The sequence below is a fragment of the Eptatretus burgeri genome, chromosome 5, assembly GCF_056783735.1.
Source record: "Eptatretus burgeri isolate ZD-2024b chromosome 5, Ebu_testis_v1, whole genome shotgun sequence".
Taxonomy (NCBI): Eukaryota; Metazoa; Chordata; class Myxini; order Myxiniformes; family Myxinidae; genus Eptatretus; species Eptatretus burgeri.
This window is the reverse complement of record NC_140965.1, coordinates 2,540,253-2,566,001: the sequence shown is the minus strand read 5'-3', so window position 1 is coordinate 2,566,001 and position 25,749 is coordinate 2,540,253.

Genomic DNA, 25,749 nt, shown 5'->3' with positions numbered 1-25,749 from the left:
AGCACCAGCGTCCAGAGCAGTCAGGCTTTACACCAAAGAGGTCAACGATTGACCGTATCCTTGCTCTTCGTGTCCTCACTGAACGCAGACGAGAGTTTCGGCAGGGGCTGCTTGCAGCCTATGTTGATCTCTGTAAAGCGTTCGATTCAGTGAATCGGGATGTCCTCTGGAGGATTCTTGGTCTTCGTGGGGTGCCACCGAAACTGATCGATCTGATGTCTGAACTCTACTCTGGTACTGAGAGTGCTGTGAAGTGTGGTGGTACCACCTCTGACTTATTTCCAGTTGTTACTGGAGTTCGTCAGGGATGTGTACTTGCCCCCACACTTTTCAGCACTTGTATGGACTGGATTTTTGGGAGGATGTCGGAGAGATCAAGTTGCGGTGCATCGTTTGGCAATGTCAAGATCTCGGACCTTGATTTTGCAGATGATGCAGTCATCTTTGCGGAGACTTTAGACATCCTCTTGGGGGCCCTCGAGGTCCTGAATGAGGAGTCGGAGCCGTTGGGATTACGGATTTCTTGGGTCAAAACAAAGATCCAGGCTTTCGGTGACATCTTGGATGCTGCTGTCCTGTCTGTGTCTGTTTGTGGTGAGGATGTTGAGGTCGTGGATAGATTCACTTACCTTGGCAGTGATATTCATGTCTCCGCAGGTTGTGAGCCGGAGGTCAATAGACGTCTGGGTCGGGCCTGGGGAGTCATGGATTCACTGGATCATGGGGTGTGGCGCTGCCGGTACCTGTGCGGGAGGACGAAAGTCCGAGTCTTCAGGTCCTTGGTACTTCCAGTCTTGCTCTATGGGTGCGAGACTTGGACTTTGACCAAGGATCTGAGACGGAGACTTAATTCCTTTGGTACCAGGTCTCTTCGGAGAATCCTTGGCTATCGCTGGTCGGATTTTGTGTCCAACGAGCGGTTGCTGAGAGAGACTCGGATGAGATTTGTTACCTGCATAGTCCGTGAGCGTCAGCTGCGGCTGTATGGACATGTGGCTCGTTTTCCTGACGCTGATCCTGCTCACCAGATTCTCTCAGCGAGGGAGTCTCATGAGTGGAGGAGGCCAGTGGGCCGACCACGTGCCTCATGGTTGCAGCAGGTTGACCATCATCTCAAGGAGATGGGGATGGGCCTGGCATCTGCCTGGGGGATGGCCAGACGGAGGCCCCTGGAGTACCGGCGGAAAGTGGACGCAGCGACGCGCTGTTCTGGCACATGCTCCCATACCTGACCTGTAGTAGCACGGCAGACATTGTGCAACAGTTAAATTGACGGTTGTTTCTTCCACTTGCGTGTGGGATATACAGCATGGCATGACAGGACGCAGCATCCTCTCTCTCAATCGTGGTGAGTAGGGTGGATATACTGGTTCTGGCTCACTTTTCCCCATGTAAATGAATTGGGGATTTTCAGCGATTCCTATTTTTTTTTCCTTTAAAATAAACCCCCTTTTTATCCCAAGGTATATTTATTTGTCTCCCCTTTTAACCTGGAGGTTGAACCTCATTGAATTGAACACCTGGGGGTTGAACAGCTCACTCATTGAACCTATAAAGATTTGTTCATTCTCAAATTCCTTCAATAGTTTAATTTTCTTTGCACAATAATCCCCATCTAAAATATTAACAAACAAAACATTTGAATCTTTATATTTTTTAAGATACCCCTTTTGTGCCATTACGAAATGATAAACTTCTCTTAATGCTCTTGTTTGACCACCTCCTGAGCCACATATCATTTTGAGATTATAGTAAATTGTTTTTTCATTGTTCAATTGATAACCATCAAAGTTTTCAGTCCATTCAAGGATATTCATTTTTTTCTTTACATCCTCTAACTTACTACTTTTTAAATTGATTCGCTTATTTGTTTTATTTACCTTTGTTTTAGTTATTTTTTCAATAAGACTTATTTGATATTTTTCACATTCATTATGTTTTCCATTTATATACCAAGACTGAGATTTTCTCCACTCTTTAGTTTGATTAATACTTGGTTTGACCATTTATATATTGCAAAAAAACGCGGCGGTAGCCCTTAAAAAACCCTAACCCATCTTCCCATCGTTAAAACACAATCTATTCTATTCACTCTATCATACAATATCCATATGGAACACAATCTATTCCATTATCTAAAATAAATCTCTTATCATCAAAGGCTCCTAATGCCTTTTTATTTACTTCTTCACTATATATGTTATGTTTATAACTTCTTATTGAATTCATTTTCCTATATTCTTCTTTCTTATTCATCAAACAATTATAATAATTTCTAAAAGTTATTGATTTCTTTATTACATATTTCTTTATTCCCTTTAACCTCTTATCAATCTGATCACCATACTTATAAGCATATGCCTTTGCTCTCAATCCAATAAACTCACTCATTACTTTTCCACCCAACTCATCCTTAAACTTACCAATGACCTTTTCATTCTTTTTAGAAAATAACTCACTCTTCTTGCTGAAATTACTTGTATCATATACTCCAATATTTTTCTTCATATCTTCATAAACATCATCAGTTTTTATATCTAGGATAAAACTATCAGTGCCCATATACAACAATGAAACATTTTCACCATACTCTTTCTTTAAGTCATTATACAAATAATCATACATCAATATCTTTGATAAATCAAGAACTGCTGTTCCAATATAAATTGGTTTATCCATTACAATACTTTCCTTTTTCATATGAATTGCAGAAAAGTTCTCTGAAAAAACCTCTTCTCTCTCAAAACTTGGTTTATTTATCAATCTCGAAGCTTCTTTCCAAGATGTTGCGAATCTAATGTTTTGCCTGTTTCTAAAATTTTCCATAGTCTTTCCAAATACAGCATTATTCATCAATTTATAAAAGTCCCCTTCAAATTTTACTTTTGTATTTGCTCTCATATCTGTATTGAATTGAATATACTTTTTCACCCAAGGACTTTGTTTAAATTTTAAAACTCTATGAATTTTAGCTACTCTCAATCCTTCTCTCAAAAACTGTTTTAAGCTTCTCTGATGCAAAACATATCCCTCTTTATCATAGAATGTTGTTAATAACTTTTCTGTTGATTTACCTTTAATATTAAAACTTTTATGATAATCACTTAACCATTCTTTCTTTGGGGTTTCTTTCTCACATGCAAAAGGAAGGTCTTTATGCTTATTATGAAGATCACTCGGGTACTTCAAATCAACTTCAAAATAATAACCTTCTTCTTCGTCATTCAATTCCTCTTGAGAAGAAATAACAATATTCATCAAAGCCTTTTCATAATCCTTTTCTTCCACCCACTCTAATTTACCATAAGGCAGAGATTGAGACATTGCCCATCCATACAAATTATTAGCATCAAAATACATCAAATAATTACTATCTTTTTCACTATCATAATTTGGAAGATATTTATTATTTGCTTTAGCATATCTTTTTGAACATACTTGTGATATTCCACCTCTCTTGGACTTCTCAATCATCAAAAGCATATCAACATCACTGATTAAATCTATATCTTGTTTTGTCATTTTCAACATTGCACTCCAAGCTAAACCAGGAGCTGTGAAATAGTGGGCAGGATCTAATCCATAACAATTTTTATTATGACAGAGTGATCTAAAAGCTTCAAACACATCAGCTAACAATAAAACATGTTTTTAGATATAAATCATGATATTCTCCAAGGTTCTTTATCTTAAATATTTTCCATATTTCTTGTGCGTGTTTATATTCCTTATCACTTATCTCTTCTTCATAAAGGTTATTATAGAAACTTTCTTTTGAAGGAAGTTGTGTTTCTTTAAATCTCATAAATGAATCCATATAATCATAAGGATAAATTCCCTTACTTGTAAGAATTTTCTCTTTACTTTGAATTTCATTCCTTGTTTGAATTTCCTCTCTCGTGAGAATTCCTTCTTTAATCAGAATTTAATCTTTAATCTGAATTTCCTCTTTAGTTAGAATTTCATTCATTGTTTGAATTTTCTTTATAATTAGAATTTCATCTTCAGTTAGAATTTCTTCATTAATTTCCTCATTAATTAGAGTTTCCTCTTTACTTTGAATTCTCTCTTTAATCTGAATTTCCTCTTCAGTGAGAATTTCCTCTTTTGGAAAGAATGAATTAAGATTTGGAAAAGAGTCCGTGGAGCTTAGATTTGATGCGAGGTAGGCTAGTGGTGTTCCCATAAACTTGTAAGAATCTAGAAACCTAATACGAGTTAAAGGTTTTGTGAATATCATTTTTGGAAATGAAATATACTTTTGACTTGTGTTTGTTATGGCAGAAATATTCCCTGGTGTTTTTGAAAGTTCATTTATAAATAGATGTGTATCATAGTTGGCGCTGTTGTGAAGAAAGACTGGAATAAAAGAAGGTAATTTATAATTAAGATTACAACAGGAATGAGCGGAACCTCTATATTTACCAGTAAGATGACAATGATCCCTAACTTTAGACTCCTTAATTTCCCCCTCACAAATATGACAGATATTGTTCTTTCTAAATTCTAATTTTTCTTCTTCAGTTAATTTCATCGGTTCATTTGTTTCTTTCATTAATTTAGTGAGTCTTATACAATCCTTTTCTAATCGTTTTACAAACTCTTGTGAAGCTTTTTTTCCACGATAATGTTCAAGTTTGTTATACTTTTCTCCAACAGATGATTTGATATAATAACAGAAACCACAAGGAATATGTTTTTGATATTTATTTGTATATGATTCTTTTGGATTAGGAGAAGCAGTATTTATCTTTTTGAGGATACACTCAAAATCAGCATATATCACAAATGGGTACATGATAGATTTATTATAATCTTCAAAAGAAATCTTTTCACCAGGTTTAGGCATTGTAATTACAGCTGATTTATGATTACTACAATATTTTGAATGTTGTTCTAATCGTTCTTTTGTATGAAATGAATTAAGACATCGCTTACAAGGATATATTTTGTTTGCTGTTCTGAATACCTGAGAAGAGATTAATCTTGATAAATTATTGATGTATGTGTAATATGAATTCTTTCCAACACTAAAATATAAAAGATCAATGTGTGTTTCTTCATTTTTATAGTTGTTTGAAATTTTTAATATTTGAACTTTGTTTGTATCCGTTAATCCATATACATTAATAGAAAGATTATTCTTTTTCTCAAATTTAGGAATATCTGTTAGTGGCATTGGGAATTTAAAATCTTTAATGTCCAAGGTATTCTCGTATTTCATATATTGTTTATCTCTTTCTGAATTACATTTTGGTGGATGAAAGTGAGCAAGAACAGACCAGAGAAAACATTTATTATCATTGTTCTTAATATTAACAACTGCCTTCTTTAGTTTTATTTCTTTTGGTAATTCAATATAAGAAGAAGCTTTAAGAGGGTTTGATTTTAGAATGTGTATATCTAAAAAGATGATTTTTTAAATATTGAATCCACTTCCTACCACTGTATTATCAACATCCTCCTCTTGTCTTGATAGTTCTTCATAAACCCCACTATTCAAAAAATCTTGAAATGATGTTATAAAATGAAGATCTGTTCTCATATAAGGAGTATGTTCTTCATCTTGTCTTTTCATATTCATTTTCACTCCCATATAAAACTTTAAAGTTTTCATTTCTTTTAATGTCTTTTTAATAAATTTTTCAACATCGGGTTTCACTATTTCAATTGATTCAGCTATTGATGATGGACCGGGTTCTCCAAATTGAAAAATCCTTATTTTTATATGCCCTTTAAATGCCCCATCAGTGTTTTCAATATAATAGTCTCCCTTTACTTTTAACTCATTTTTCTTGTGTTTTTGTGATTGAAGATGTCTATTATAACTACTCTTCAAAACACCCTTTGAGCAGATATCACAATGTTTTCTTTCCAACTCAAGAGGAGATATTTTATGAAATAGATTAAATGTGTGTTTGTTGGTTCGGAGGTGTTTTTTATAATGTTTATATTTGTGATTACAAACATCGCAGTATGTTGTATTCACCATATTTATATAATAAATCTTTGCTTAAACTAAAATTTTCTTGATGAAAATTTCGTTTATTTTACAGGTGAATCTGTGCTTAAAACCATTTTATCCTCCAACTTTTTCACTTAATAAATACAATGTTTCAAGACACAAAAGACAAGTTTCAATCAATCTCTTCATTTGTTAAAGATACTGAGAAATATGTCAAGGATGTAAAATTGAACAAAGATAAATATAACAACTATTGGATAAAAACTATTATGGTAAATAATATGAGTTCTTCAATTTCCTTCAGTGGAAGGGCTTTTAGTATACCTGGTGGAACATCAATTAAAGTATCTCTAACAAAAGTTTCTCCTCTCCTTCTGGTAATATATTCAAAACTAGAAAAAGCAATGAAACAAGAAAAAGTATCAAAAAACAAAAACCTTATGGATGAAGCTTTAGAAAGAAAAGATAAGACCATCTGTAATATGCAAGGAGAAATTTGTATTTTTTTCAACAACCCTAAAGATGTAAATCCTGATGAAATAAAGGATGTTAATATATCAGGTGAAATGACATTTCGTTCAATAGTAGTTAACGATCATTTTAAAATTACCTTTAATATAAAAAATGTTGTCGTTGAATCTGATAATGAAAAAAGTATATCGATATCGATGGTAATATTATTAAATATGAGTCAATATACAACTGAAAGTATAGATGAATTTCAGTTTAAGTAAAGTTTTACTTTATAAATATGCTAGACTTTCCTGATTCTCCATATGACAAATTTGAGAATTGTCCTGCGTGTGAAAGACGGGGATTAAACACAGAGTCAAAAGCTTATAAACAATGTATATTCTGTGATTATCTTCTAATTAATGATAATAAAAATATAAAAAGGAAAATAATTCTTTTAGATTTACACCAAAAATGAATTACTTTACAAGATTGATTAGAGAAATGAATGTAAAGTATGAGGGTGATAACACACCTTTCCTTACAAGGGAAGAAACTGAACGTATAAGAGAAATATTCAAAGGATTGTTGTTATATATTATTCATGGATATAATTTTCAGGGATATATCAACACAAGATATTGTATAAATAAAATAATGGATTATCTTGAAATTAAACGTGAACCTAGGATAAAATATAGTTTCTAAAAAAGCTAATAATAAATTAAATAACCTGTTTTCCAAATATATAAATGAATGATTTTTTACCCATTTGGGAAAATAAGATAAAATTTAACAACCATAAAAATCTCCCAAATTCATTAAGATGTCTCATAGTTGGTTCAAGTGGATGTGGAAAAACCTGCTTACTTTTAAAGATGCTCCTCACTCCCAACTTTTTAGATTATGATAATTTAATAATTTTCACAAAGTCGAGTTTTCAACCAGAGTATCAACTACTCTCACAAGGTTTTAATGCTGGTCTTCAAAAAGAAGATATAATCGGTTTATTTAAACGTCAAAAAAACCTAAATGATTATAACATTGAAGATATAATTCAACTATTTTGTGATACACAGAGATGTAAAAAGCAATCAAATCCTATAACTTGAATTCTTAGTGATAATATGGATGATATACCGTCTCCCCAAGATTTGGATAAATCAAAAAAGAACCTCGTTATCTTTGATTGTGTTAATGAGAGAAACCAAATGGTAATGGACAGCTACTACACAAGAGGGAGACATTCTTCTTGTAATTGTATTTATCTTAGTCAATCGTACTTTCAACTTCCTCGTCGTTCCATCAGAAACAATGCTAATACTTTTATTTTATTCAAGTTAAATTCAATAGATATCAATAATTTTTGGAGAGATAATTGTTCTACATTATGTAGTAAAAAGAAATTTGAGGATTACATGAAGCACACGACTGAAAAATATAAATATATTGTTGTGAAACAAGATGAGATATTAAGGGATATATTTTTTGTTTTATAAACAATTACATATATAAATGACAACTATTATTGTAAATCTTGTGGGTAAATCTGCTTCTGGAAAAAAACTTTCATAAATCAAGGTTCTTGTGTACTACAAATGAGAATATTGTAAATTTACTTAAAAAACACCCCGTGATACGCATTGTATCAACAACAACTAGAGCAATAAGACCTGGAAAAGTAAAAGGTGAAGATTATCACTATATTTCAGTGGAGGAACATATGCGATTGAGGAATGAAGGTCAAATATTTCAGGAGGTTTCTCTTGGTACAACAAAATATTCACATTGTAAGAGTGAGTTAAGGAAACTAAAATCTGGTGGTGTTGGGATATTAGAAACTAATCCAGAAGGAACGAGACAAATTATTAAACATCTGAGCGGAGTGAAGATTTTATCATTCGGTTTTGATGTTGATGAAGAAACTCAACGCAAACGTATGAAAAGCAGAGATGCAAGTATTAGTGAAGAAGAAATTACAACTCGCATTAATGTTAATAAAGAATTTGATGAAATATTTAAAGAAAAGGATTTATTTGAACACATCTACTTGAATGATGAAGAAAAGGAAAATTTCCCTGTTGATCTTTACAATTCATTTCATGATATTTTACAATAAATAAATGGATGCAAAAGAAAGAGCAAGAAGATTTAAGGAACATCAAGAGTTGGTTTCAAAAGTTGTAAAACAGCAGGAAGACATAAAGAAGAAACACAGACAGAAACTAACGGGCGAAGAAGCATTTGAAAGAAAACAAGAGAAATTTTTTAAACCACTTTTAAAAACTTCCCAAGAAAAAATGAAAGATGTTTCCACAGTTCCCACAGTAGAATATACTCCTAAAAAACTTCAAATGTTAAAAGATTTTGATCAAATGACGGAGGAAGAATTAGAGCATTTAGGAGAATTAAAGGTATATGATGATGAAGGTTTATTTCAACAACTGGAAGAGATTAATCAACCCCCTGATTATATTGTGAATGCTCTTCAAAACAATGAATATTCAGCGGATTCAAAAACCAAAGCAGGACTCATTCCAACAGAACAACCAGCAATATTTCATCTTCTTCAAGAAAAGGTATTGATATTTAATGATGAATTAAGGTTCTTGGGTTCTGCTCAACCCCCAGTTAAACTAACTCCGAGATTAATGTTTCTTCTCACAAAAGATGGAAGACAAGGTTCAACTGTGAGGGATGAATCAAAGTATATTGATAAACCATTGGATATAGAAAATAATGATGATAGAGTATATATTGATCTGCTGAACACTCTAAATTATAGGGTTATTCTTTCTAGTAAAAGTAGGAAGAATGAGAAGGAGAAACACATTATTCAGGCTTTAAGTATCCTTGGTTCAGGTGTTAGTTTTCTTCCAAATGACCCATCGCAATTAGTTAATAGACTGTTATTGTTGTTAGGTAGTAAGAAGGCTGGAAATAACAATTGTTTTAATGAAGCATCAGCCATTTTAGACCAGTTGATGAACATGAAAATAATTAATAAATATCAATATAAAGACATTTTATCTCATATTAAATAAGATGAGAAGCACAATCCTGAGTTTTAATTTCACAACAAGCGACCACACATCTTCATTCCCATACCCACTACAACTTGACCCAACAAAAGAATATGAGGCATCTTTATTGTCCATGGAAACTTATAATACCTTATTTAATATAACTGATAAAAATGACAAGTTTAGTTATAATCCAGGAAGTGGATACAAAACGATAACGGTCTCACCCGGAGCATATGAGATTTCTCAAATATCTTCCGAAATTGCTCGTCTTATGAAAGAACAGGGTGATGAACCAAAAAATATTGTTATAGACATTCAAAAACATACTTCAAAATCAACGATTAAAGTTAAGAATAACTACAAGGTTGATTTCACAATTGATAATTCATTTCGAGAGTTATTGGGTTTCTCCTCAAAAAAGATTGAAACTAATGGGACATTTTACAGTGATAATGTCATTCAAATATCCTCAGGAATAAATTCGGTGTTAATTCACTGTGATTTGATTGATGGTGCTTATAATGATGGAAAAAAAACAAATGCAATATTTTCATTCAGAGCATACTCAACCCCAATTGGTTATAAATTCAATATGGAACCCAAAAATTTGGTTTATCTCCCTGTGTCAGGAAAAACCATACACAGAGTAAATTTTAGGATAACCGACCAAGATAATCGTGTGATTTCTTTTAATGGAGAAGTTATATCCATCAGAATTCACCTACGTGAAGTTTTCCAATAAATAAATACGATGGTTATTGTGAGGAAACACGAGTTGGGAAAATTTAAAATAATTACAGGGGATGGGATGTTCCTTTCCCCATACTACAAGGGTGAAGGTATGTATCTTGGTAGAGGATACTATAAACCTAAGAGACAAAGGGGTGTTGGACATCAATTTAGAGGAGATGGGATAATTGATACTCTAATGGGTATTGGTACAACTATTCTTCAACATAAAGATCTAATTGGTTCAACTGCTTCTGCTGTGGGAAATGTAGCAGGTGTTGTAAAGAGCATAAAAGATGCTCAGAAGGAATCTCATAAATTACAAGCAATAAAAGAAATTAAGAAAGGCAAAACTCAGTTGTCCCCCCAAGAACGACAGAAAATAATTCAAATACTTGGATCAGGGTTTCAAAAGTTTTAACATCTTTTTTCCTAAATAAATACAAGTATGGAAGCAATTGATAGTATCTATGATTTGGATGATACTATTATTATCTCAAACTCCACTAAAAAAGAAGATTACTTCAAGGTAAATGCAATAACTGGAACAGACTGGAATACGAATGGTACAAAAAGTTTTGAAATAAATAATCAACAAACCTATTTGAATCTCTCCGAAAGTTTCTTGTTGTGTAAATTTAAATTCACTAAAGCTGGGAATAACACAAACGCTACACTTGTAAATGATTTCTTCTGGAAAATGTTTGATAGTGTGCGTTTGTATATTGGAACACAAGAAGTTGAAGCGGTTGATTATGTCTCTGCTGTATCTGAAATGATGAAATTTACACTCCATACATTCAGTGATAGAATGGGAAAGGGGTCTGTCGAAGGTTTTATTCCTGATATGTCAACGGGAACAAACACAGACCCTGGATATACTCAAAGGAAAGGAGCGTATAGTGATGATACAAAAGCAGAAAATAGTTTTACTGTGGCAGTTCCTCTTAAAGGTATATTTGGATTTTGTGATCATGATAAAGTTCTGTATGGTCTTAAAATTAGATTTCAACTACAAAGGAATGATAATGAAAATTGATTGCTTTTTGGTGTTGGTATTGCTTTTGGTGATCAGAATAAATTTGTAATTGAGGAGATGAGTTGGTATATCAGTGAATATACTCCTAATCTTAAAACAGAAGAGATGTTGAATCGAAGACTTAACTCAAAGAAACCACTCAGTGTATCATACCTCAAAAGAAGATGTCAACACGTTAAACTCAACCAAACTACTAACACGTGGAATTTGGGTGTTCTGGAAGGAAAGCCACGATATCTGTGGATCATTTTTAAAAAGCCAGATGGTGATACTGTGACTGATAAGAATAATGCATTGAGTGATAATGCTAAGGTGAAACAACTTCGCGTTTCTCTAGATGGAACATTTTATCCACGACATAGATTGGAAATTAATTGGGAAAAAAATGATTTTGCTGAAGCATACAAGTCTTACCAAAAGGTGTGTGAAAGTAATGGAAATAAAGAACCTATTTTGGATATGACAGCATTTAAAAGTTTGTATACAATCTATGCGTTTGACCTGAGCGCTCAAAAGGAAACTATAAAGTCTAATCGAGTGGATACTTCCCTATACATTGAAAGAGGAGAGAGTGAAGAAGTTGATACATATTGTTTGCTTTTGGAAGAAACAGAATTACAGATTCATACAGATAATGGTGTGATGATTAGTCTCACATAATTTTTTGTTAAATAAATGAGTGGTAAAGTACCAACTGGAGTATATGTTGATCAAATCAATCTTCATAAACTATCATCTTGTGTTCAAAATCAAAAGCCTTGTACGATTAACGTTAATACAATTCAGAGAAAAGGAGCAGTAAGAATTGATGTTTTGCTCACAAGAGAACAGGTTAAAATCTTGAATGACACTGGCTCACTTAAAATTAAAATGACAAAACCAATGTTGAAAAAATATTCAATAAGAGAGACGAGTGAGGATTTCTCCCATTTCTAATTCCTTTATTTGCTGGTTTAAGTGCGGTTGGAGCATTGATGGGTGGTATTTCAACAGCGGTGAAAACTGCCAACGAAAGGAAGGCTCAACTCCAGGCTCAAAAAGAATTGGAAAGACATAACAAAGAGTTGGAGAAACAAATTAGTGGAAGTGGTGTAATTGTAGATTTTGCTGAAAAACTTGAAGGTCTGCCTGATAAAGCGAGATTGTTAGTTGGAGATATGCTTTCTTCTATTGCACAAGCAGGTGTAAAATTAACGAAAAGAGGTAATGGATTATATCTTTCTAATAAATAAATGAGCATTGATGAGTGGTTGAAAGAATTTGGAAAGAATACAACATCAAATTTACAACTTGTCAAATATTGTAAGAAATTAAAAATTCATAATGTGGTTATTTGTATGAGAGATGAATTAACAAATGTGCCGAAACATACAAAGAATATTATTATGAACTTAGAAGATAATAATGGGAACGGTTCTCATTGGGTTTGTATTTTTAATAGTCAAGACAAATATTATTTTGATAGTTTTGGTCTTCCACCACCTGTTGAAGTCATAAAATTCTTACAGAATGGTGTTTATCAAACATTTCAAGTCCAAGAATTAAATTCCAAGTGTTGTGGTCAATTATGTCTATATGTGTTATTTCAACTCAACAAAAATAAAATTTTTTATGATATTATTTTTAATCTAATATAAATGACTTATGTTGGTAAAGATGGTTCTATCTTTGGTGTATCTCAAGAACTGGATATTGATTTATCAAATTATTACACAAAGGCACAGGCTGAACGACATAAATATAATATAACCAAAAATATTAACATGAAAAATGCTTATAAATTAAAAAATTATCCAAGCCCGACTGACGCGAATGACTTGGTGAGATTAAGCAATTTATCACAATATATATCTTTAAATAAAACGGCCGTGTATTCCAAAGATACAGAAGTGTTGATATTATCTCCAGGTCATACAGAATTCACAGTTCGAATTAAAATAAATTTTTATAAAGAAGGGCGTATCGTTTGTATGAGAATAGAACAATGGGGGTATGATATGAATGATTTAGGGTATAATTGGTCATTTAAAATTAACCTCGAAGACCTGGAACAATTAAATCAGTCTCGTAAGGAAGAATATTATCCACTTGGTATCGAGAATGAGTTTTCTGGGGCCACGATTAGTAAACAACAAATAAAAGAATTTAATAAGGGTAAATATAATAATGGTTTTGCCTTTGTTTATCTCATGAAAACAGAAAAAACAGGATTATATATAATAAGTAAGGAAATACAAAATGGTTTAACTATGGGAAGATGGGGAGGTGTTTCGTGCCATAATATTATTCTAACATATATTTCTAATACATAAATGACAGCAAGAAGGCTTCAAGAAAATTATCATTTCTGTGTCCAAGCATACCTTCAAGAAAAGGGTATTCGGTATTTTAATAAATATGTTCTACAACATAAGAATGAGGTATTTTCACTAAAAGATTGGCATTATGCTGATGTTGATAAACCGACAACTTTAGATTTAATTAGAATGTTAAATAATGAAAAAATTATAAAGTTAAGAAAAGGTAAGGCTCTTTTAGAAATTCAAAAGAAATTTTATTGGTTTCCGGTTGTAAAAAAAAAAAAAATTTAGATACAGGAATAACAAGAAATCCTGATGAATATATGTATGATATTCTATGGGGTGTAAGCGATTCAAGGATAATAAGGGATGAGGAAGGAGTTGAAGAAGAGAGAGAAGGAGGAGAGGGAGAAGAAAGAGAAGGAGGAAAAGGAGAAGAGAGAGAGGGAGGAAAGAGAGAAGAGAGAGAGGGATGAAAGGGAGAAGAGAGAGAAGAGAGAGTGAGGAAAGAGAGAAGAGAGAGAGAGAGAGGGAGGAGAGGGAGGAAAGAGAGAGAATGAATAAATATCAAAATATGGAAACCAGTGAGTTTAAAAAAGATTGGTGGTATTACAGAAAATAACTCAACCCACCGAGGAGGAAAACAAAGAATTGACAAGTCTATTTGCAATACTTTCGACAAGAATATTGACATCGACAAGATATTCATTTTAATTCAAGTTTTTCATTTTTATTTTTTTTTCTTAAATAAATGGAGGAGAGAGTGAAGGCATTTCTAAGGATTCTTTATGTTTTAAAAATTAAGATTCAAATGTGCATGTTGGAAACTAAAAATTTTTTTTGCACTCTGCAGGAATTTTTCACATAAATAAATGAATTATTGTCTCAAATGTAAAAAGAAAACTAATACTAAAAATATTTCATATATTAAAAGTAAAAATAACAGGGTTATACAAAAAGGTATATGTTCAGTGTGTGGTTCAAAAAAAAATCAATTTATCTCCAAACACAAACGAGGAGGAGATATACAAAAGTTTTTATCAGGAAGTAAATTTACAACTACTAGAATACCAGGGGAATTACATCTTCCAGGGTATTCTTTCTGTGGTCCAAGCACAAACTTAGATAAAAGATTAGATGAGGTAGACAATCCTAAATCCTGGAGTAAGCCTATCAATAGAGTTGATGAAGTGTGCATGAGACATGATATTGATTATGGGAATACCACAACGTTGGAAGAAAAGCATGAAGCCGATAGAGAAATGTTGTATAATTTGTCTCTGATACAAAATCCAACCTTGAGAGAAAAAGTTGATCGGTTCATTGTGAAGAAGATGATCAGTGCTAAATTGAAACTTGGACTTGGAAATTCAAAAAACTTATAGGCTATAATGATGTCATTAAGACTGAAGATCAATTAGCTGATGAATTACATAAACCAATATTCACAAAGTTTCAGAGAAGGAAAGTTTATTCCAAGGAAGTAGATTATATCTGGTCTGCTGATTTGATTGAACTCAATAATGATAAGGGGTACAAGTATGCTTTAACCGTTATTGATTTGAGGAGTAGATATGCGTGGGTTGTCCCTTTAAAAAACAAAACAGGTAATACTCTTATGTTAGCCTTTCAACAGATATTTAATAAAAGTAAGAGAAAACCTAAAAAATTGTGGACTGATGAGGGTAGAGAGTTTTATAACAAGACATTTATGAATTTTCTAAAAAATAACAGTATTACATTATACAGTACCTTTAATGAAGGGAAGGCAGTTGTTGTTGAACGTTTAAATCGTACCTTAAAAGAGAGACTATATAAAAAATTCACACAACTCTGTTCACAACAATGGTCATCTTTTATTCAGGATATTGTGGATAAGTATAATGACACGATTCACACGTCAACAAATATGAAACCATCAGAAACATTTACAAAATTAAAATATGAAAAAGAGATTAATGTCAGAAAACCTAAGTTCAAAGTTGGTGATATCGTAAGAATATATAGGTGGAAATCTCATTTTGAAAAGGGTTATATTAAAAGATGGACGAACGAGCTTTTTAAAATTGTTGATGTAATAGATACGGTTCCTTGGACTTATAAAATATATGATTTGGAAGGGGAAGATATTTTAGGTTCATTTTATTCACAGGAATTACAAAAGACAAAGATAAATTGAAATTTTTTGGACTCCGCCCCTTTTTGACTCCACCCACACAAAACCCACCCACATAAACCCCACACAAACCCCACACAAACCCCACACGCACATAAACCCCACCCCACACAAACCCCACACAAACCCTGCCCACATAAACCCCACCCCACACAAACCCCTCACAAGCTCCACACAAGCTCCACACACACAAACCCCACACAAGCTCCACCCATATTCATCATATTCACATAATTAGTGATTAGTTAATTAGTTCCCCACACACAACATGTTTATTTAATTAAAAAATTATCCACCCATCCACACAAGCTCCACCCATCCACCCATCTCTCCACCCATCCATTTATCCACACAAACATCATCCACATTCACCCCTCCCACATAAGCCCCAGCCCGAAGCCCCGCCCACATAAACCCTGCCCACACAAGCTCCACCCACAGACACCCCACCCACACAAGCCCCACCCACACAATCCCCACCCACACAAGCCCCACCCACACACACCCCGCCCACACAAGCCCCACCGAAGCCCCACCCACACAAGCCCCTCACACACAAGCCCCACCCCCTCATCCCCCTGTGCACCCCCCTTTGACCCACCACCTCCCTCATCCCACCCCCACCCTTCCCCACACACACACATGGGGAGGGGAGGGATGGGATGAGGGGGTGATGGGTCATTTGGGGAGCGCACCTACCCCCCCCCCCCCTTCATGTCTTGATCCTCTTCTTGAAATTCAAAATCAAGTAATTGTAAACAAAACAAATATAATTTATTAAAATTGAAAATATTAAATATTCATTTGCGAGAATGTATAATCTTTCCCAGCAATCTTCTTCAGATGTCTTGTGATTTCGAAACTCAGACACCATATTCTGTTTTGAAACAAAAAGTGGATAATAATTAGGTTTTATAAAGATAATTACATGGTAATATGAGTAAGCCTGGTGTTGGTTCTAAGTTCAAGCCTCGTTGACCACTGAATTAACACACCAGCCTCGTTGACCACTGAATTAACACACCAGGAGCCTGTCATCCTTTCAAGGCCAATAAAATGAATTCCAGTGTACTGGCAAAACCGCGTCCAAACTAATGATGCAACCAACATAAGACGACATTCTAAAGAGAGAGTGATATTAATAAAAAAATAACTAAATAATAATTCAGAAACATTTACCTCCAGAAAATCATGTGTTGTACAAGATTGCTTCAACAGCTGATGTTGTGTGATAGTGCTGAAAAAAAAAATAATAAGTCAAGGGTATAGATGGAGAGACAGACAGAGAGAGGTAGGTAGAAAGACAGACAGAGAGAGATACAAAGAGACAGACAAACAGACACACACACACACACACACACACACACACACACATACACACACACATAGACACACATATATATATATATATATATATATATATATATATATATATATATATATATATATATATATATATACACACACACACACACACACACACACACACACACACACACACACACACACACACACACACACATATATATATATATATATATATATATACACACACACACACACACACACACACACACACACACACACACACACACACACACACACACACACACACACACACACACACACACACACACGCACACACACACAGACACACATATATATATATATACACACACACACACACACACACACACACACACACGTGTCTCACCATTGGTTTAATTCATTCGAGATCAGAGGCCGTGATAAGACTTCGTTCCAGTCATTATAAATGTTTTTCAATTCTCTTCTAAAATCATTGACCTCTTCAATAAGAGCATTCATGTGATGCACCTCATCGTGATATGTAAACTCCACTTCTTCCAAGGACCTGCCAAGAAAAAAAAATATCAGAATTATCACGATTTAATTTATAATCAATTGCTTCATCGTTCAAAGAGGAACCAATACACAAGCTTACCAACTTTGTGTTGAGCTGTTTTGTTCATCGGAAGAGAGTGAGTCCATGTCTCTGGGCCGTGATAAGACGTCGTGTCAGTCTTTAAAAATGTTTTTCAATTCTCTTCTAAGATGATTGACCTCTTCAATAAGAGCATTAATTTCATGCACCTCGTCGTGATATGTAAACTGCTCTTCTTCCAAGGACCTGCCAAGAAAAAAAAATATATATATCAGAATTATCACGATTTAATTTATAATCAATTGCTTCATCGTTCAAAGAGGAACCAATACACAGGCTTACCAACTTTGTGTTGAGCTGTTTTGTTCGCGGAAGAAAGATCGCTCATGTCTCAGTTGTAAAAATGAAAATCCCGTCTGGCAGAAACTTTGTCTGGCGAATCACTTATAAGACAACAATGAGGAAATTACCTAATCATTGGGTGTAGCCAAGGGAAATGACTCTTCGGGTGAGGCAGCTTGGAAAATAACTGGGCGATTATATTCTCAAATTGTATGAATCATTTTCAAAACATATTTAAAATACCCTAAAATGGTTTTGATTCAAATGTTTTCAGTTCGTGTTCTGAGATAAAATATAAACATGAGACCTTGTCTCACAGAATAGTTCCTGTTTTTCTTTTCACAGCACGACCGTGTCAAAAAAAAACACTTCCTCATTTTCACGGCATGAACTGAATACATTTGAAACAAAACTTTTTTTTATGGCGTGGTTTATACACAAAAATGATTTGCAACTCGGGCGGTGGCCAGATGAGATCATTAAGAAAAGTTTATCATTTCGTAATGGCATAAAAGGGGTATCTTAAAAAATATAAAGATTCAAATGTTTTGTTTTTCAATATTTTAGATGGGGATTATTGTGCAAAGAAAATTAAACTATTGAAGGAATTTGAGAATGAACAAATCTTTATAGGTTCAATGAGTGAGCTGTTCAACCCCCAGGTGTTCAATTCAATGAGGTTCAACCTCCAGGTTAAAAGGGGAGACAAATAAATATACCTTGGGATAAAAAGGGGGTTTATTTTTAAGGAAAAAAAAATAGGAATTGCTGAAAATCCCCCATTCATTTACATGGGGAAAAGTGAGCCAGAACCAGTATATCCACCCTACTGTGGTGGATGACCTTACTGTACTTTGCAACCGTCAAGATGGATCGCCTCTCGGCACATTTGTGGACAATTGAAAATTATTGGCCCATTGAGTTAAATTGTACCGCGATGTAACCCGTCATTACAATACGAATATGGCGGTCGACTTCCGAGTGTGGCATCACAGCAAAGAGTGAAAAAGAAGAAGAATATTTCGACTTTCTAAATCGGAAAAAAAGACACAAGGGATAGATGAGCGTCCAGATGGTCAGAGCGTTTGGGTTCCCCTTTAAGCTGTGTCAGAGGATGTGAAAAATGATGTCAAATGTCCAGTCACAGTCAATAATGAATCTTTTTTTTTGTAAAAACTGTTGGACGGATGAAAGCCATGAGGGTGACAGAAAGCACAAGCATTGTAACGTTCCATTTCTCAAAGCAAATTGATCCTTTACAGAGTTGTACAACGCCATTTTTAAACCACACATCTTCAAGCGAAGGGCATGGCGATTGCGAATCAGAACTTACTGTACACCACTTACCGTAGCAGATAGCTTTGGCTTACCGCAGCACAAAATCGTGAACGTATTATTTATTTAGTTAGGTTCCGATTGTGTGTGGAGTCAGGCCAGCTGAGCAGTGAGCCAATGGGTTGAAGACTTAACTTGGCGAATTGGGTGTGCTGCCCTTTGGTCATGTTATATGTCACATGAGATTGCATATAAATGAAAAAGTCAGAAAAGTGATCTTTAAAGACTCAGGTGGTGGATGAAATTACCCTTCGGACAATCCCTGAATCGGACTTGAACTGTGTGCCAAATTTGGTGGTTGGCGGTCCAGCGGCCCTTGCAAAAAATGTGAACAGACACAGACAGACATCCGATGAATCTTTATTAGATTTGCTTCTATATTCAGAGAGAGAAGCCAGCAAAAAGTACGGATTGGGATTTTTGACATTAAAAAAAGGGTAGGCATTGATGTTACAACTCATCTTTAATGGTTTCAATTATTCCTACCTTGTTGGGTCAGCTGCTGGGGAATGTTCTGGATCCTGTTGGCCATTACCAACATTCGACATGAAGGTACAGTCGTGGCCAAAAAATATTGGCACCCTTGCACTTCTTTCAGATAACTCGATTTTCTCAAAAATATAAGTTGAAATTGATAAAAGCATTTGGTCTCCTCAATTCTTTATTTCACTGTTCATATTACAGAACCTTTGTTTTTGATTCAGAACTTAATATATCCTTTTAAATCAGAAAATAAAAAGAAATGGCATTGATACAATTATTGATACTCTCGATTTAATATTTGCTCTCATAGCCTTTGGACAGAATAACTGCAGTCAAGCACTTCCTCGAGCCATGAATGAGCTTCCTCGACCACTCCACTAGTAGTTTGTCCCACTCTTGTGGAAACTGCTCCAGTTCTCCCAGATTTGAAGGGTGCCTTCTCTCAACCGCCGTTTTCAGATCTCCCGACAGGTGTTCAATGGGTTTTGGATCTGGACTCATTGCTGGCCACTTCAGAACAGTCCAGCGTTTTGTGTTGAACCATTCCTGGGTGCTTTTTGAAGTGTATTTGGAGTCACTGTCCTGCTGCAAAACCCATGACCTTCGATGGAGACCCAGCTTTCTGACACTGTTGAACATTGCGCTCCAAAATTCCTTGGTAATCTCCTGATTTCATGATGCCATGAACACATTCAAGGGACCCAGTGCCAGAGGCAGTACAGCAAACCTAAAACATCACTGAACCTCCTCCACGTTTGACTGTCGGGAAGGTGTTCTTTTCTTTGAAGGCTTCATTTTATTTTCTGTAAACATAGAGATGATGTGCTTTACCAAAAAGCTCTAATTTGGTCTCATCTGTCTACAGGACATTCTCCCAGAAGGATTTTGGCTTGTTCAAGTGTGTTTTGGCAAACTTTTTTTCAGGTGTATTCAGGCTTTCTTATATTTCTCTCAGCAGTGGGGTCCTCCTGGGTCTCCTACCATAGAACCCCCTTTTATTGAGTTGAAACTGTTGTACCTTGTGTCTGAAGGTCAGCTTGAATCTGTTTGGCAGTTGATTGAGGTGCTTTCTTCACCATTCAAACAATCCTTTGCTGCAATCTTTGATCAAGTTTTCCCTTGCAGCCATGTCCAGGGAGGTTGGCTACAGTGCCATGGGCCTTAAACTTCCTGATAACATTGCATACAGTGGACAAAGGAACATCAAGATCTCTGGAGATGGACTTGTGGCCTTGAGATTGTCCCTGCTTGGCTGCAATCTTATCTCTGACCTCCTTGGACAATTCTCTGGTTTTATTTCTTTTTCTCCATGCTCATTGCAGTTCACAGTGACATAAAACAGCAGAAGGACTCCTTTTCTCCATCCTAACTGGTTGAATGACTGATTTTTATATTGCTGGCACCTGCAACTCACCACAGGTTAGTTCAATTCCAAAGTAAAGGAGAATCACCCGCTTGAAATCTAATGATTTCAAACAACTTCTCAAAGGTGCCAATAATATTGTCCAGGCAATTTTAGGATTTCTGTGTCTAATAGGCGAAGATTTAGTAAAAAAATTCAGATCTTGTTTTTTTTTTTTACTTCACCTGTTTGAAGAACAGAGAGCTATAGCGAGCGATACCCCCGGCGTGAGCGTGAGCGTGAAAATGTTAAAGTTTTTGGTGCAAGTTATTTAGAAGTTTGCCATTCATTTAATTTGCCAGCACTAGGATGCTGATATTTGGTATGGGGGTTCCTTTGGGGTATATTATTGATGTAGTGAAGTTGAAATGAAAAAAGAATTTCAATTTTTTTTTAAATTTTGACCTGTTTTGAACTTAACTTTTTTGTAGCACATCAATGTTAAAGTTTTTTCCTTTGTAATGTTTTTATCTACCACACTTACCGATTATTTTTACCGATTACAATATACAAATACATATATTGCTTCAAAATTATTTGGATCAGACTTCACTGCAATGCTTTATAAAAAAATATTATTAGACGAGTCTTTTAAAAACGATAAATGTATAAACAGGCGAGCATTGGGTGGCTTTGACACCAACTCTCTGGTTTCTTTTTTTAATCTCCGCCATCGAAGATGGACAGAGGTTACTGTTTTCACCCCTGTCTGTTTGTTGGATTCGCTATATATGCTAGATATCCCTTATTGTCGGGTTTTCCGTCTGTCTGTCTGTGTGTGTGTGTGTGTCTGCAACGCGATGCTCCACAGCACGAACCAGCGAACCGATTTCGATGAAACTTTACCAACAGGTGCCATATGGTCTGGGAATGTGCGCGTTTGAATTTCGTTGCAGAGCAACCACCCGTTGCTGTGCAGCGGCCGAAAAACCGCGTACAGTATTTTCAATACTTGTCCTTCAGTCTTGAATGTAGAGAAACGAGACTTCGGAATTAAACACCGAGATATTTAGAAAATTTTACTCGAGCCGATTTTTGATTGAGGTTTTATTTTTCAAATGGTAGTCCTTCAAAAATCGGGTGTCTATTCACCGTCATTTTTTATGAGGGGCTTAGGAAAGTGGGCGGAGCTTAGGGAAAGTGGACGTGGTTGATGAAAAGTGGGAGTGGCGTATGAAAGTGGGTGTGGCTTATGAAAAATATTGTGTGGCTCAGGAGGTGTGGTCAAACAAGAGCATTGAGAAGTTTATCGGGTTTTTCGTGTGTGTGTGTGTGTGTGTGTGTGTGTGTGTGTGTGTGTGTGTGTGTGTGTGTGTGTCTACAACGCGAGGCTCCACAGCACAAACCAGCAAACCGATAATTTATTTATTTACCGAAAATGATTCTACCACCCACACACCACCTTTAATTATTTATTTATTTATTTACCGAGAACGATTCCCCACCCACACACCACCTTATTTATTTACCGTAAACGATTCCACGACCCACACACCACCTTTAATTATTTATTAATTTACCGAAAACGATTCCACGATCCACGCACTACCTCCAATTATTTATTTATTTACCGTAAACGATTCCACGATCCACACACCACCTTTAATTATTTATTTATTTACCAAAAACGATTCCACGATCCACACACTACCTCCAATTATTTATTTATTTACCGTAAGCTATTCCACGATCCACACACCATCTTTAATTATTTATTTACCGTAAACTATTCCACGACCCACATGCCACCTCCAATTATTTATTATTTAAAGTGGGCGTGGCTTATGAAAAATAGTGTGGCTCAGGAGGTGTGGTCAAACAAGAGCATTGAGAAGTTTATCGGGTTTTTTGTGTGTGTGTGTGTGTGTGTGTGTGTGTGTGTGTGTGTGTGTGTGTGTGTGTGTGTGTGTGTGTGTGTGTGTGTGTGTGTGTGTGTGTGTGTGTGTGTGTGTGTGTGTGTGTGTGTGTGTGTGTGTGTGTGTGTGTGTGTGGCTGCAACGCGAGGCTCCACAGCACAAAACAGCAAACCGATTATTTTTCAAATGGTAGTCCTTCAAAAATAGGGTGTCTATTTACTGTTATTTTTTATGAGGAGTGCCAGTTGGCAAAATATATACGCAATAGGAAAAATCTTGTCAGGCAGAGGAACAATTGTATGTGAACCAATACGTCTTGGCAATGAATCTTCGTCGGTGGATCAGTCAGAATGAAAAGCATCGTATCCAGCGCTTCGATCATAGCAAATCCCTCGTCGCCTACCGGCTTGTTTGTTATCTTGCCAAAACGAAGTTTTTGCAAGATATGTTAGTCAGCTTGTATGTTTTTTTTTTTGTCTGTAATCACGTATAAAAAATTCTGCAGAGCACAGTTATCATTGGAAATTTTTGTAACTTCGCATATCAGAGGCCTATAGAGGTCCCTTTCAGTGCACAAAATTTTGAAGGTCAAGGTCAAAGGTCAAGGTCACTTTGTCGCAAATCAGGGGAGTCGACGAAACCCTTATTTTTTGAGTAATTTTGATCGGATTGTCTTCAAACTTCATGGGAATATAGTTCATGGTCTGGCGCTCAGCTGATTAATTTTTGGTGGCGATTGGCCTTGACCTTCAAGGTTAGCACCTAAGGTCAAACATATTTGACCCCAAGGTCAAATTTTCAAGTTTTAGGAAACGTATCGTATAGTACCTCAAATTGAACACCTCGATGAGTGCTTTCTAGATATGTCAAGCTTGAGACATTATGACGTCATTTGGTGACGTTATGAGGCAAAAGCATATTTTTCATGGTTACTCTGTAGAACAATTCTCATCGGAATCTCTCGTAGGCAGATATTCCTCAAGGAGTCGCTCCTGGTGGATAGCAGCTCTGTTCACCTCAGTGTGACCTTAAAGAAGTCACACGTGGTCACCTTTTGGCAAGATATGGGTCACCCTGCGGCTGACATTGGTTTATTTGTTTGTTTGTTTGTGAACAGTATTACGGAAAAACTCCTCGACGGATTTCGACGAAACTTGGTGGGGGGATTAGGTATGGTCCAAGGACCATGTCATTAGATTTTGGACTTGGTCCAAAGTCCAATATTGCCTCTATGGTGGCCATTTTGAAAAAATATTTGATTTTTTTTTGTTTGCATTTCTACATGTTTTAAGTAATTTCCAACCCAAAAAAAATAAAAAATTGTTAGACAAAAAAGAAAGAAAAAAAACAGAAAATTTTGCAACTTTTTTTCAACAAAATTTCGATTTTTTTTTTTTGTTTTTGCATTTCTACATGTTATAAGTGATTTCCAACAAAAACATGCCAAAATTATAATTGCGGCTTATTTTGGAACTTCAGGTGGATATACCCACGTAAAATCAATTTCTGTCTCAAGGAATCTAGTTATGACGAATGAATTGAGTATGTAAAAGGGAAAGTTGCAAACTATAACTCTGTGAGCACTGTTGATGTCAAATTGAATGAATAGGATATCAGGTTCACTTGAGTGACCTAGCAGTATTGGAGGCAGAGGTTTTGCACTCGACCGAGTGCTCCTCCTCTAGTTTGTTACTGCAAAAAAAGTTTTGTTGCTGTTTTGTTTTTGTTTTTTCATAATTTTTTGTTAGTTTTTTTTTTTGTTACTCTGCTTCTATGTTGTTACTGTTGCTACTTTTTTGTTTTGTTCCACTGCAATTTTTTGGCCACAACTGTATAGGTATCTCAAGTATGTTCAGGCTGATGATGATAACTCCATCACTCTTAGTTAAAGACGCCATGGGGTCTTTAACATCCACTGATTTAATGGCAGAGGAGAGGACACCCGGCTTTTTGTTTTGTTTGTTTTTTGTATACCTTGTCGAGGCTCGTATGAGAGCTAACACACAACGCACACCAAGGGGGGCATGAGACAAGAGGGGAGGGAGTGGGAAGGACAAAACAGTGGGGAACAGAGACATTAGATCTGTGGAAGGGAGAGGGATGGGGTGGGGAACATGGGGAATAGAAGATGGACATTACAGGGACTTTCAGGAAGGAAAACAGGGAATTTGAAGGAGGTGGGTTTGGGTGGATTATCGGGGGTAGAAAAGATCGAGGATTTGGATGGGGGATGATAAGAGGTGGTGGTGAACAGCTGTTTTGAAGGCCTGGAGGGAAGAATGGGAATGAATAGAGTGAGGGAGTTTATTCCAAAGGCGGGGAAAAAGAGGAATGAAAGAGGAATTTTACTGATTTTTACTGGCTTTACATCCTTCCGACTGGTGGTGCACACATCGATGCCTTGCAATGCCTGCAAAACGCCAGAATGACAGTTTATAGCTGGCTTGAGATCCGAACCCAGTTTGGACAGGCATCTGTGCATACCTTGAAGCTTATCCTGCTCAAACCAAGTAAGCATTGTTACTATAACCTCGTTGGTTTGATGTCCTCAATTTTCTTGGCTGATTGATGGCTCAATTGATTGATTATTGATTGATGGCTGATTGAAAAACTATTCTTGGCTCAAGAGTGTTGATGAATATGATAACCTCGTTGGTTGATGTCCTCAATTTTCTTTGACCAATTACTTTTTACACCCCCATGAACAGATATTCATCTCAATCTTTCCTACCATACAATT